Source organism: Spermophilus citellus (assembly GCF_964194105.1).
Source record: "Spermophilus citellus genome assembly, chromosome: 2".
Taxonomy (NCBI): Eukaryota; Metazoa; Chordata; class Mammalia; order Rodentia; family Sciuridae; genus Spermophilus; species Spermophilus citellus.
Window position 1 is genome coordinate 108,429,786 of NC_138183.1, and position 12,819 is coordinate 108,442,604.

The following is a 12,819-nucleotide window of genomic DNA, read 5'->3' on the forward strand; positions in this document are numbered from 1 at the left end:
CCCAAACTGGATGATACTTTCAAGTAATGATCAGTACACTAAGGCGACGTGGTTACCCAAATTTCCTTCTTCTATGTTGAAGCGTTCATTTCCAGTAACAGTTTGAATTTTTAGGTTTCACTCTGTTTTCTCCTATATTGATAGATGTATTTGGAACTCTAAATCCAACACGGTTTGTGCTAGCTTCTTGAAACTTGACACAACGAGGTAGTTTCACGTTCTATCTCTTTGTTTTGTTTCCTCTTGATGTAGCCTTACGCAGTGACTGGTGAGAAACCCTTTCATGGGAAGAGGTTGCCAGGCTTCCAAAAATTACGAATCTCCCGAAATCTCAGCAAATATTTTTTCACCCAAACTGGATGATACTTTCAGGTAATGATCAGTACACTAAGGCGACGTGGTTCCCCAAATTTCGTTCTTCTATGTTGCAGCGTTCATTTCCAGTAACAGTTTGAATTTTTAGGTTTCACTCTGTTTTCTCCTATATTGATAGATGTATTTGGAACTCTAAATCCAACACGGTTTGCGCTAGCTTCTTGAAACTTGACACAACAAAGTAGTTTCACGTTCTATCTCTACGTTTTGTTTCCTCTTGATGTAGCCCTAAGCAGTGACTGGCGAGAAACACTTTCATGGAAAGGAATTGCCAAGCTTCCAAAAATTACGTATCTCCCGAAATCTCAGCAAATATTTTTTCACCCAAACTGGATGATACTTTCAGGTATTGATTAGTACACTAAGGCGACGTGGTTCCCCAAATTTCGTTCTTCTATGTTGAAGCGTTCATTTCCAGTAACAGTTTGAATTTTTAGGTTTCACTCTGTTTTCTCCTATATTGATAGATGTATTTGGAACTCTAAATCCAACATGGTTTGTTCTAGCTTCTTGAAACTTGACACAACAAAGTAGTTTCACGTTCTATCTCTACGTTTTGTTTCCTCTTGATGTAGCCCTAAGCACTGACTGGCGAGAAACACTTTCATGGGAATGGGTTGCCAAGCTTCCAAAAATTACGTATCTCCCGAAATCTCAGCAAATATTTTTTCACCCAAACTGGATGATACTTTCAGGTATTGATTAGTACACTAAGGCGACGTGGTTCCCCAAATTTCGTTCTTCTATGTTGAAGCGTTCATTTCCAGTAACAGTTTGAATTTTTAGGTTTCACTCTGTTTTCTCCTATATTGATAGATGTATTTGGAACTCTAAATCCAACATGGTTTGTTCTAGCTTCTTGAAACTTGACACAACAAAGTAGTTTCACGTTCTATCTCTACGTTTTGTTTCCTCTTGATGTAGCCCTAAGCACTGACTGGCGAGAAACACTTTCATGGGAATGGGTTGCCAAGCTTCCAAAAATTACAAATCTCCAGAAATCTCAGCAAATATTTTTTCACCCAAACTGGATGATACTTTCAGGTAATGATCAGTACACTAAGGCGACGTGGTTCCCCAAATTTCGTTCTTCTATGTTGAAGCGTTCATTTCCAGTAACAGTTTGAATTTTTAGGTTTCACTCTGTTTTCTCCTATATTGATAGATGTATTTGGAACTCTAAATCCAACACGGTTTGTGCTAGCTTCTTGAAACTTGGCACAACAAAGTAGTTTCACGTTCTATCTCTACGTTTTGTTTCCTCTTGATGTAGCCCTAAGCAGTGACTGGCGAGAAACACTTTCATGGAACGGGGTCGAAAAGCTTCCAAAAAATACGAATCTCCAGAAATCTCAGCAAATATTTTTTCACCCAAACTGGATGATACTTTCAGGTAATGATCAGTACACTAAGGCGACGTGGTTCCCCAAATTTCGTTCTTCTATGTTGAAGCGTTCATTTCCAGTAAGAGTTTGAATTTTTAGGTTTCACTCTGTTTTCTCCTATATTGATAGATGTATTTGGAACTCTAAATCCAACACGGTTTGCGCTAGCTTCTTGAAACTTGACACAACAAAGTGGTTTCACGTTCTATCTCTACGTTTTGTTTCCTCTTGATGTAGCCCTAAGCAGTGACTGGCGAGAAACACTTTCTTGGGAAGGGGTTGCCAAGCTTCCAAAAATTACGAATCTCCAGAAATCTCAGCAAATATTTTTTCACCCATACTGGAAGATATTTTCAGGTAATGATCAGTACACTAAGGCGACTTGGTTCCCCAAATTTCGTTATTCTATGTTGCAGCGTTCATTTCCAGTAAGAGTTTGAATTTTTAGGTTTCACTCAGTTTTCTCCTATATTGATAGATGCATTTGGAACTCTAAATCCAAGACGGTTTGTGCTAGCTTCTTGAAACTTGACACAACAAAGTAGTTTCACGTTCTATCTCTACGTTTTGTTTCCTCTTGATGTAGGCCTAAGCACTGACTGGCAAGAAACACTTTCATGGGAAGGGGTTGCCAAGCTTCCAAAAATTACGATTCTCCCGAAATCTCAGCAAATATTTTTTCACCCAAACTGGATGATACTTTCAGGTAATGATCAGTACACTACGGCGACGTGGTTCCCCAAATTTCGTTCTTCTATGTTGAAGCGTTCATTTCCAGTAAGTGTTTGAAATTTTAGGTTTCACTCTATTTTCTCCTATATTGATAGATGTATTTGGAACTCTAAATCCAACACGGTTTGTGCTAGCTTATTGAAACTTGACACAACGAGGTAGTTTCACGTTCTATCTCTTTGTTTTGTTTCCTCTTGATGTAGCCTTAAGCAGTGACTGGTGAGAAACCCTTTCATGGGAAGAGGTTGCCAGGCTTCCAAAAATTACGAATCTCCAGAAATCTCAGCAAATATTTTTTCACCCAAACTGGATGATACTTTCAGGTAATGATCAGTACACTAAGGCGACGTGGTTCCCCAAATTTCGTTCTTCTATGTTGAAGCGTTCATTTCCAGTAAGAGTTTCAATTTTTAGGTTTCACTCTGTTTTCTCCTATATTGATAGATGTATTTGGAACTCTAAATCCAACACGGTTTGCGCTACCTTCTTGAAACTTGACACAACAAAGTGGTTTCACGTTCTATCTCTACGTTTTGTTTCCTCTTGATGTAGCCCTAAGCAGTGACTGGCGAGAAACACTTTCTTGGGAAGGGGTTGCCAAGCTTCCAAAAATTACGAATCTCCAGAAATCTCAGCAAATATTTTTTCACCCATACTGGATGATATTTTCAGGTAATGATCAGTACACTAAGGCGACTTGGTTCCCCAAATTTCGTTATTCTATGTTGCAGCGTTCATTTCCAGTAAGAGTTTGAATTTTTAGGTTTCACTCAGTTTTCTCCTATATTGATAGATGTATTTGGAACTCTAAATCCAAGACGGTTTGTGCTAGCTTCTTGAAACTTGACACAACAAAGTAGTTTCACGTTCTATCTCTACGTTTTGTTTCCTCTTGATGTAGGCCTAAGCACTGACTGGCAAGAAACACTTTCATGGGAAGGGGTTGCCAAGCTTCCAAAAATTACGATTCTCCCGAAATCTCAGCAAATATTTTTTCACCCAAACTGGATGATACTTTCAGGTAATGATCAGTACACTAAGGCGACGTGGTTCCCCAAATTTCGTTCTTCTATGTTGAAGCGTTCATTTCCAGTAAGAGTTTGAAATTTTAGGTTTCACTCTATTTTCTCCTATATTGATAGATGTATTTGGAACTCTAAATCCAACACGGTTTGTGCTAGCTTATTGAAACTTGACACAACAAAGTAGTTTCACCCTCTATCTCTTAGTTTTGTTTCCTCTTGATGTAGCCCTAAGCAGTGACTGGCGAGAAACACTTTCATGGGAAGGGGTTGCCAAGCTTCCAAAAATTACGAATCTCCAGGAATCTCAGCAAATATATTTTCACCAAAACTGGATGATACTTTCAGGTAATGATCAGTACACTAAAGCGAATTGGTTGCCCAAATTTCGTTCTTCTATGTTGCAGCGTTCATTTCCAGTAACAGTTTGAATTTTTAGGTTTCACTCTGTTTTCTCCTATATTGATAGATGTATTTGGAACTCTAAATCCAACACGGTTTGTGCTAGCTTCTTGAAACTTGACACAACAAAGTAGTTTCACGTTCTATCTCTACGTTTTTTTCCTCTTGATGTAGCCCTAAGCAGTGACTGGCGAGAAACACTTTCATGGGAAGGGGTTTCCAAGCTTCCAAAAATTACGAATCTCCCGAAATCTCAGCAAATATTTTTTCACCCAAACTGGATGATACTTTCAAGTAATGATCAGTACACTAAGGCGACGTGGTTACCCAAATTTCCTTCTTCTATGTTGAAGCGTTCATTTCCAGTAACAGTTTGAATTTTTAGGTTTCACTCTGTTTTCTCCTATATTGATAGATGTATTTGGAACTCTAAATCCAACACGGTTTGTGCTAGCTTCTTGAAACTTGACACAACGAGGTAGTTTCACGTTCTATCTCTTTGTTTTGTTTCCTCTTGATGTAGCCTTACGCAGTGACTGGTGAGAAACCCTTTCATGGGAAGAGGTTGCCAGGCTTCCAAAAATTACGAATCTCCCGAAATCTCAGCAAATATTTTTTCACCCAAACTGGATGATACTTTCAGGTAATGATCAGTACACTAAGGCGACGTGGTTCCCCAAATTTCGTTCTTCTATGTTGCAGCGTTCATTTCCAGTAACAGTTTGAATTTTTAGGTTTCACTCTGTTTTCTCCTATATTGATAGATGTATTTGGAACTCTAAATCCAACACGGTTTGCGCTAGCTTCTTGAAACTTGACACAACAAAGTAGTTTCACGTTCTATCTCTACGTTTTGTTTCCTCTTGATGTAGCCCTAAGCAGTGACTGGCGAGAAACACTTTCATGGAAAGGAATTGCCAAGCTTCCAAAAATTACGTATCTCCCGAAATCTCAGCAAATATTTTTTCACCCAAACTGGATGATACTTTCAGGTATTGATTAGTACACTAAGGCGACGTGGTTCCCCAAATTTCGTTCTTCTATGTTGAAGCGTTCATTTCCAGTAACAGTTTGAATTTTTAGGTTTCACTCTGTTTTCTCCTATATTGATAGATGTATTTGGAACTCTAAATCCAACATGGTTTGTTCTAGCTTCTTGAAACTTGACACAACAAAGTAGTTTCACGTTCTATCTCTACGTTTTGTTTCCTCTTGATGTAGCCCTAAGCACTGACTGGCGAGAAACACTTTCATGGGAATGGGTTGCCAAGCTTCCAAAAATTACAAATCTCCAGAAATCTCAGCAAATATTTTTTCACCCAAACTGGATGATACTTTCAGGTAATGATCAGTACACTAAGGCGACGTGGTTCCCCAAATTTCGTTCTTCTATGTTGAAGCGTTCATTTCCAGTAACAGTTTGAATTTTTAGGTTTCACTCTGTTTTCTCCTATATTGATAGATGTATTTGGAACTCTAAATCCAACACAGTTTGTGCTAGCTTCTTGAAACTTGGCACAACAAAGTAGTTTCACGTTCTATCTCTACGTTTTGTTTCCTCTTGATGTAGCCCTAAGCAGTGACTGGCGAGAAACACTTTCATGGAACGGGGTCGCAAAGCTTCCAAAAAATACGAATCTCCAGAAATCTCAGCAAATATTTTTTCACCCAAACTGGATGATACTTTCAGGTAATGATCAGTACACTAAGGCGACGTGGTTCCCCAAATTTCGTTCTTCTATGTTGAAGCGTTCATTTCCAGTAAGAGTTTGAATTTTTAGGTTTCACTCTGTTTTCTCCTATATTGATAGATGTATTTGGAACTCTAAATCCAACACGGTTTGCGCTAGCTTCTTGAAACTTGACACAACAAAGTGGTTTCACGTTCTATCTCTACGTTTTGTTTCCTCTTGATGTAGCCCTAAGCAGTGACTGGCGAGAAACACTTTCTTGGGAAGGGGTTGCCAAGCTTCCAAAAATTACGAATCTCCAGAAATCTCAGCAAATATTTTTTCACCCATACTGGAAGATATTTTCAGGTAATGATCAGTACACTAAGGCGACTTGGTTCCCCAAATTTCGTTATTCTATGTTGCAGCGTTCATTTCCAGTAAGAGTTTGAATTTTTAGGTTTCACTCAGTTTTCTCCTATATTGATAGATGCATTTGGAACTCTAAATCCAAGACGGTTTGTGCTAGCTTCTTGAAACTTGACACAACAAAGTAGTTTCACGTTCTATCTCTACGTTTTGTTTCCTCTTGATGTAGGCCTAAGCACTGACTGGCAAGAAACACTTTCATGGGAAGGGGTTGCCAAGCTTCCAAAAATTACGATTCTCCCGAAATCTCAGCAAATATTTTTTCACCCAAACTGGATGATACTTTCAGGTAATGATCAGTACACTACGGCGACGTGGTTCCCCAAATTTCGTTCTTCTATGTTGAAGCGTTCATTTCCAGTAAGAGTTTGAAATTTTAGGTTTCACTCTATTTTCTCCTATATTGATAGATGTATTTGGAACTCTAAATCCAACACGGTTTGTGCTAGCTTATTGAAACTTGACACAACGAGGTAGTTTCACGTTCTATCTCTTTGTTTTGTTTCCTCTTGATGTAGCCTTAAGCAGTGACTGGTGAGAAACCCTTTCATGGGAAGAGGTTGCCAGGCTTCCAAAAATTACGAATCTCCAGAAATCTCAGCAAATATATTTTCACCAAAACTGGATGATACTTTCAGGTAATGATCAGTACACTAAAGCGACTTGGTTGCCCAAATTTCGTTCTTCTATGTTGCAGCGTTCATTTCCAGTAACAGTTTGAATTTTTAGGTTTCACTCTGTTTTCTCCTATATTGATAGATGTATTTGGAACTCTAAATCCAACACGGTTTGTGCTAGCTTCTTGAAACATGACACAACAAAGTAGTTTCACGTTCTATCTCTAAGTTTTGTTTCCTCTTGATGTAGCCCTAAGCAGTGACTGGCGAGAAACACTTTCCTGGGAAGAGGTTTCCAAGCTTCCAAAAATTACGAATCTCCCGAAATCTCAGCAAATATTTTTTCACCCAAACTGGATGATACTTTCAGGTAATGATCAGTACACTAAGGCGACGTGGTTCCCCAAATTTCGTTCTTCTATGTTGAAGCGTTCATTTCCAGTAACAGTTTGAATTTTTAGGTTTCACTCTGTTTTCTCCTATATTGATAGATGTATTTGGAACTCTAAATCCAACACGGTTTGTGCTAGCTTCTTGAAACTTGACACAACGAGGTAGTTTCACGTTCTATCTCTTTGTTTTGTTTCCTCTTGATGTAGCCTTAAGCAGTGACTGGTGAGAAACCCTTTCATGGGAAGAGGTTGCCAGGCTTCCAAAAATTACGAATCTCCAGAAATCTCAGCAAATATTTTTTCACACAAACTGGATGATACTTTCAGGTAATGATCAGTACACTAAGGCGACTTGGTTCCCCAAATTTCGTTCTTCTATGTTGCAGCGTTCATTTCCAGTAACAGTTTGAATTTTTAGGTTTCACTCTGTTTTCTCCTATATTGATAGATGTATTTGGAACTCTAAATCCAACACGGTTTGCGCTACCTTCTTGAAACTTGACACAACAAAGTGGTTTCACGTTCTATCTCTACGTTTTGTTTCCTCTTGATGTAGCCCTAAGCAGTGACTGGCGAGAAACCCTTTCTTGGGAAGGGGTTGCAAGCTTCCAAAAATTACGAAACTCCAGAAATCTCAGCAAATATTTTTTCACCCATACTGGATGATACTTTCAGGTAATGATCAGTACACTAAGGCGACTTGATTCCCCAAATTTCGTTATTCTATGTTGCAGCGTTCATTTCCAGTAAGAGTTTGAATTTTTAGGTTTCACTCAGTTTTCTCCTATATTGATAGATGTATTTGGAACTCTAAATCCAAGACGGTTTGTGCTAGCTTCTTGAAACTTGACACAACAAAGTAGTTTCACGTTCTATCTCTACGTTTTGTTTCCTCTTGATGTAGCCCTAAGCACTGACTGGCAAGAAACACTTTCATGGGAAGGGGTTGCCAAGCTTCCAAAAATTACGATTCTCCCGAAATCTCAGCAAATATTTTTTCACCCAAACTGGATGATACTTTCAGGTAATGATCAGTACACTAAGGCGACGTGGTTCCCCAAATTTCGTTCTTCTATGTTGAAGCGTTCATTTCCAGTAAGAGTTTGAAATTTTAGGTTTCACTCTATTTTCTCCTATATTGATAGATGTATTTGGAACTCTAAATCCAACACGGTTTGTGCTAGCTTCTTGAAACTTGACACAACAAAGTAGTTTCACCTTCTATCTCTAAGTTTTGTTTCCTCTTGATGTAGCCCTAAGCAGTGACTGGCGAGAAACACTTTCATGGGAAGGGGTTGCCAAGGTTCCAAAAATTACGAATCTGCAGGAATCTCAGCAAATATATTTTCACCAAAACTGGATGATACTTTCAGGTAATGATCAGTACACTAAAGCGACTTGGTTGCCCAAATTTCGTTCTTCTATGTTGCAGCGTTCATTTCCAGTAACAGTTTGAATTTTTAGGTTTCACTCTGTTTTCTCCTATATTGATAGATGTATTTGGAACTCTAAATCCAACACGGTTTGTGCTAGCTTCTTGAAACTTGACACAACAAAGTAGTTTCACGTTCTATCTCTACGTTTTTTTCCTCTTGATGTAGCCCTAAGCAGTGACTGGCGAAAAACACTTTCATGGGAAGGGGTTTCCAAGCTTCCAAAAATTACGAATCTCCAGAAATCTCAGCAAATATTTTTTCACCCAAACTGGATGATACTTTCAAGTAATGATCAGTACACTAAGGCGACGTGGTTACCCAAATTTCCTTCTTCTATTTTGAAGCGTTCATTTCAAGTAACAGTTTGAATTTTTAGGTTTCACTCTGTTTTCTCCTATATTGATAGATGTATTTGGAACTCTAAATCCAACACGGTTTGTGCTAGCTTCTTGAAACTTGACACAACGAGGTAGTTTCACGTTCTATCTCTTTGTTTTGTTTCCTCTTGATGTAGCCTTAAGCAGTGACTGGTGAGAAACCCTTTCATGGGAAGAGGTTGCCAGGCTTCCAAAAATTACGAATCTCCCGAAATCTCAGCAAATATTTTTTCACCCAAACTGGATGATACTTTCAGGTAATGATCAGTACACTAAGGCGACTTGGTTCCCCAAATTTCGTTCTTCTATGTTGAAGCGTTCATTTCCAGTAACAGTTTGAATTTTTAGGTTTCACTCTGTTTTCTCCTATATTGATAGATGTATTTGGAACTCTAAATCCAACACGGTTTGTTCTAGCTTCTTGAAACTTGACACAACAAAGTAGTTTCACGTTCTATCTCTACGTTTTGTTTCCTCTTGATGTAGCCCTAAGCACTGACTGGCGAGAAACACTTTCATGGGAATGGGTTGCCAAGCTTCCAAAAATTACAAATCTCCAGAAATCTCAGCAAATATTTTTTCACCCAAACTGGATGATACTTTCAGGTAATGATCAGTACACTAAGGCGACGTGGTTCCCCAAATTTCGTTCTTCTATGTTGAAGCGTTCATTTCCAGTAACAGTTTGAATTTTTAGGTTTCACTCTGTTTTCTCCTATATTGATAGATGTATTTGGAACTCTAAATCCAACACGGTTTGTGCTAGCTTATTGAAACTTGACACAACAAAGTAGTTTCACCCTCTATCTCTAAGTTTTGTTTCCTCTTGATGTAGCCCTAAGCAGTGACTGGCGAGAAACACTTTCATGGGAAGAGGTTTCCAAGCTTCCAAAAATTACGAATCTCCCGAAATCTCAGCAAATATTTTTTCACCCAAACTGGATGATACTTTCAGGTAATGATCAGTACACTAAGGCGACGTGGTTCCCCAAATTTCGTTCTTCTATGTTGAAGCGTTCATTTCCAGTAACAGTTTGAATTTTTAGGTTTCACTCTGTTTTCTCCTATATTGATAGATGTATTTGGAACTCTAAATCCAACACGGTTTGTGCTAGCTTCTTGAAACTTGACACAACGAGGTAGTTTCACGTTCTATCTCTTTGTTTTGTTTCCTCTTGATGTAGCCTTAAGCAGTGACTGGTGAGAAACCCTTTCATGGGAAGAGGTTGCCAGGCTTCCAAAAATTACGAATCTCCAGAAATCTCAGCAAATATTTTTTCACACAAACTGGATGATACTTTCAGGTAATGATCAGTACACTAAGGCGACTTGGTTCCCCAAATTTCGTTCTTCTATGTTGCAGCGTTCATTTCCAGTAACAGTTTGAATTTTTAGGTTTCACTCTGTTTTCTCCTATATTGATAGATGTATTTGGAACTCTAAATCCAACACGGTTTGCGCTAGCTTCTTGAAACTTGACACAACAAAGTAGTTTCACGTTCTATCTCTACGTTTTGTTTCCTCTTGATGTAGCCCTAAGCAGTGACTGGCGAGAAACACTTTCATGGAAAGGAATTGCCAAGCTTCCAAAAATTACGAATCTCCCGAAATCTCAGCAAATATTTTTCCACCCAAACTGGATGATACTTTCAGGTAATGATCAGTACACTAAGGCGACGTGGTTCCCCAAATTTCGTTCTTCTATGTTGAAGCGTTCATTTCCAGTAACAGTTTGAATTTTTAGGTTTCACTCTGTTTTCTCCTATATTGATAGATGTATTTGGAACTCTAAATCCAACACGGTTTGTGCTAGCTTCTTGAAACTTGGCACAACAAAGTAGTTTCACGTTCTATCTCTACGTTTTGTGTCCTCTTGATGTAGCCCTAAGCAGTGACTGGCAAGAAACACTTTCATGGAACGGGGTCGCAAATCTTCCAAAAATTACGAATCTCCAGAAATCTCAGCAAATGTTTTTTCACCCAAACTGGATGATACTTTCAGGTAATGATCAGTACACTAAGGCGACGTGGTTCCCCAAATTTCGTTCTTCTATGTTGCAGCGTTCATTTCCAGTAAGAGTTTCAATTTTTAGGTTTCACTCTGTTTTCTCCTATATTGATAGATGTATTTGGAACTCTAAATCCAACAAGGTTTGCGCTACCTTCTTGAAACTTGACACAACAAAGTGGTTTCACGTTCTATCTCTACGTTTTGTTTCCTCTTGATGTAGCCCTAAGCAGTGACTGGCGAGAAACACTTTCATGGAACGGGGTCGCAAAGCTTCCAAAAATTACGAAACTCCAGAAATCTCAGCAAATATTTTTTCACCCAAACTGGATGATACTTTCAGGTATTGATCAGTACACTAAGGCGACGTGGTTCCCCAAATTTCGTTCTTCTATGTTGAAGCGTTCATTTCCAGGAAGAGTTTGAATTTTTAGGTTTCACTCAGTTTTCTCCTATATTGATAGATGTATTTGGAACTCTAAATCCAAGACGGTTTGTGCTAGCTTCTTGAAACTTGACACAACAAAGTAGTTTCACGTTCTATCTCTACGTTTTGTTTCCTCTTGATGTAGCCCTAAGCACTGACTGGCAAGAAACACTTTCATGGGAAGGGGTTGCCAAGCTTCCAAAAATTACGATTCTCCCGAAATCTCAGCAAATATTTTTTCACCCAAACTGGATGATACTTTCAGGTAATGATCAGTACACTAAGGCGACGTGGTTCCCCAAATTTCGTTCTTCTATGTTGAAGCGTTCATTTCCAGTAAGAGTTTGAATTTTTAGGTTTCACTCTATTTTCTCCTATATTGATAGATGTATTTGGAACTCTAAATCCAACACGGTTTGTGCTAGGTTCTTGAAACTTGACACAACAAAGTAGTTTCACCCTCTATCTCTAAGTTTTGTTTCCTCTTGATGTAGCCCTAAGCAGTGACTGGCGAGAAACACTTTCATGGGAAGGGGTTGCCAAGCTTCCAAAAATTACGTATCTCCAGGAATCTCAGCAAATATATTTTCACCAAAACTGGATGATACTTTCAGGTAATGATCAGTACACTAAAGCGACTTGGTTGCCCAAATTTCGTTCTTCTATGTTGCAGCGTTCATTTCCAGTAACAGTTTGAATTTTTAGGTTTCACTCTGTTTTCTCCTATATTGATAGATGTATTTGGAACTCTAAATCCAACACGGTTTGTGCTAGCTTCTTGAAACTTGGCACAACAAAGTAGTTTCACGTTCTATCTCTACGTTTTGTTTCCTCTTGATGTAGCCCTAAGCACTGACTGACAAGAAACACTTTCATGGGAAGGGGTTGCCAAGCTTCCAAAAATTACGATTCTCCAGAAATCTCAGCAAATATTTTTTCACCCAAACTGGATGATACTTTCAGGTAATGATCAGTACACTAAGGCGACGTGGTTCCCCAAATTTCGTTCTTCTATGTTGAAGTGTTCATTTCCAGTAAGAGTTTGAATTTTTAGGTTTCACTCTGTTTTCTCCTATATTGATAGATGTATTTGGAACTCTAAATCCAACACGGTTTGCGCTAGCTTCTTCAAAGTTGACACAAAAAAGTGGTTTCACGTTCTATCTCTACGTTTTGTTTCCTCTTGATGTAGCCTTAAGCAGTGACTGGCGAGAAACACTTTCTTGGGAAGGGGTTGCCAAGCTTCCAAAAATTACGAATCTCCTGAAATCTCAGCAAATATTTTTTCACCCAAACTGGATGATACTTTCAGGTAATGATCAGTACACTAAGGCGACGTGGTTCCCCAAATTTCGTTCTTCTATGTTGAAGCGTTCATTTCCAGTAAGAGTTTGAAATTTTAGGTTTCACTCTATTTTCTCCTATATTGATAGATGTATTTGGAACTCTAAATCCAACACGGTTTGTGCTAGCTTCTTGAAACTTGACACAACAAAGTAGTTTCACCCTCTATCTCTAAGTTTTGTTTCCTCTTGATGTAGCCCTAA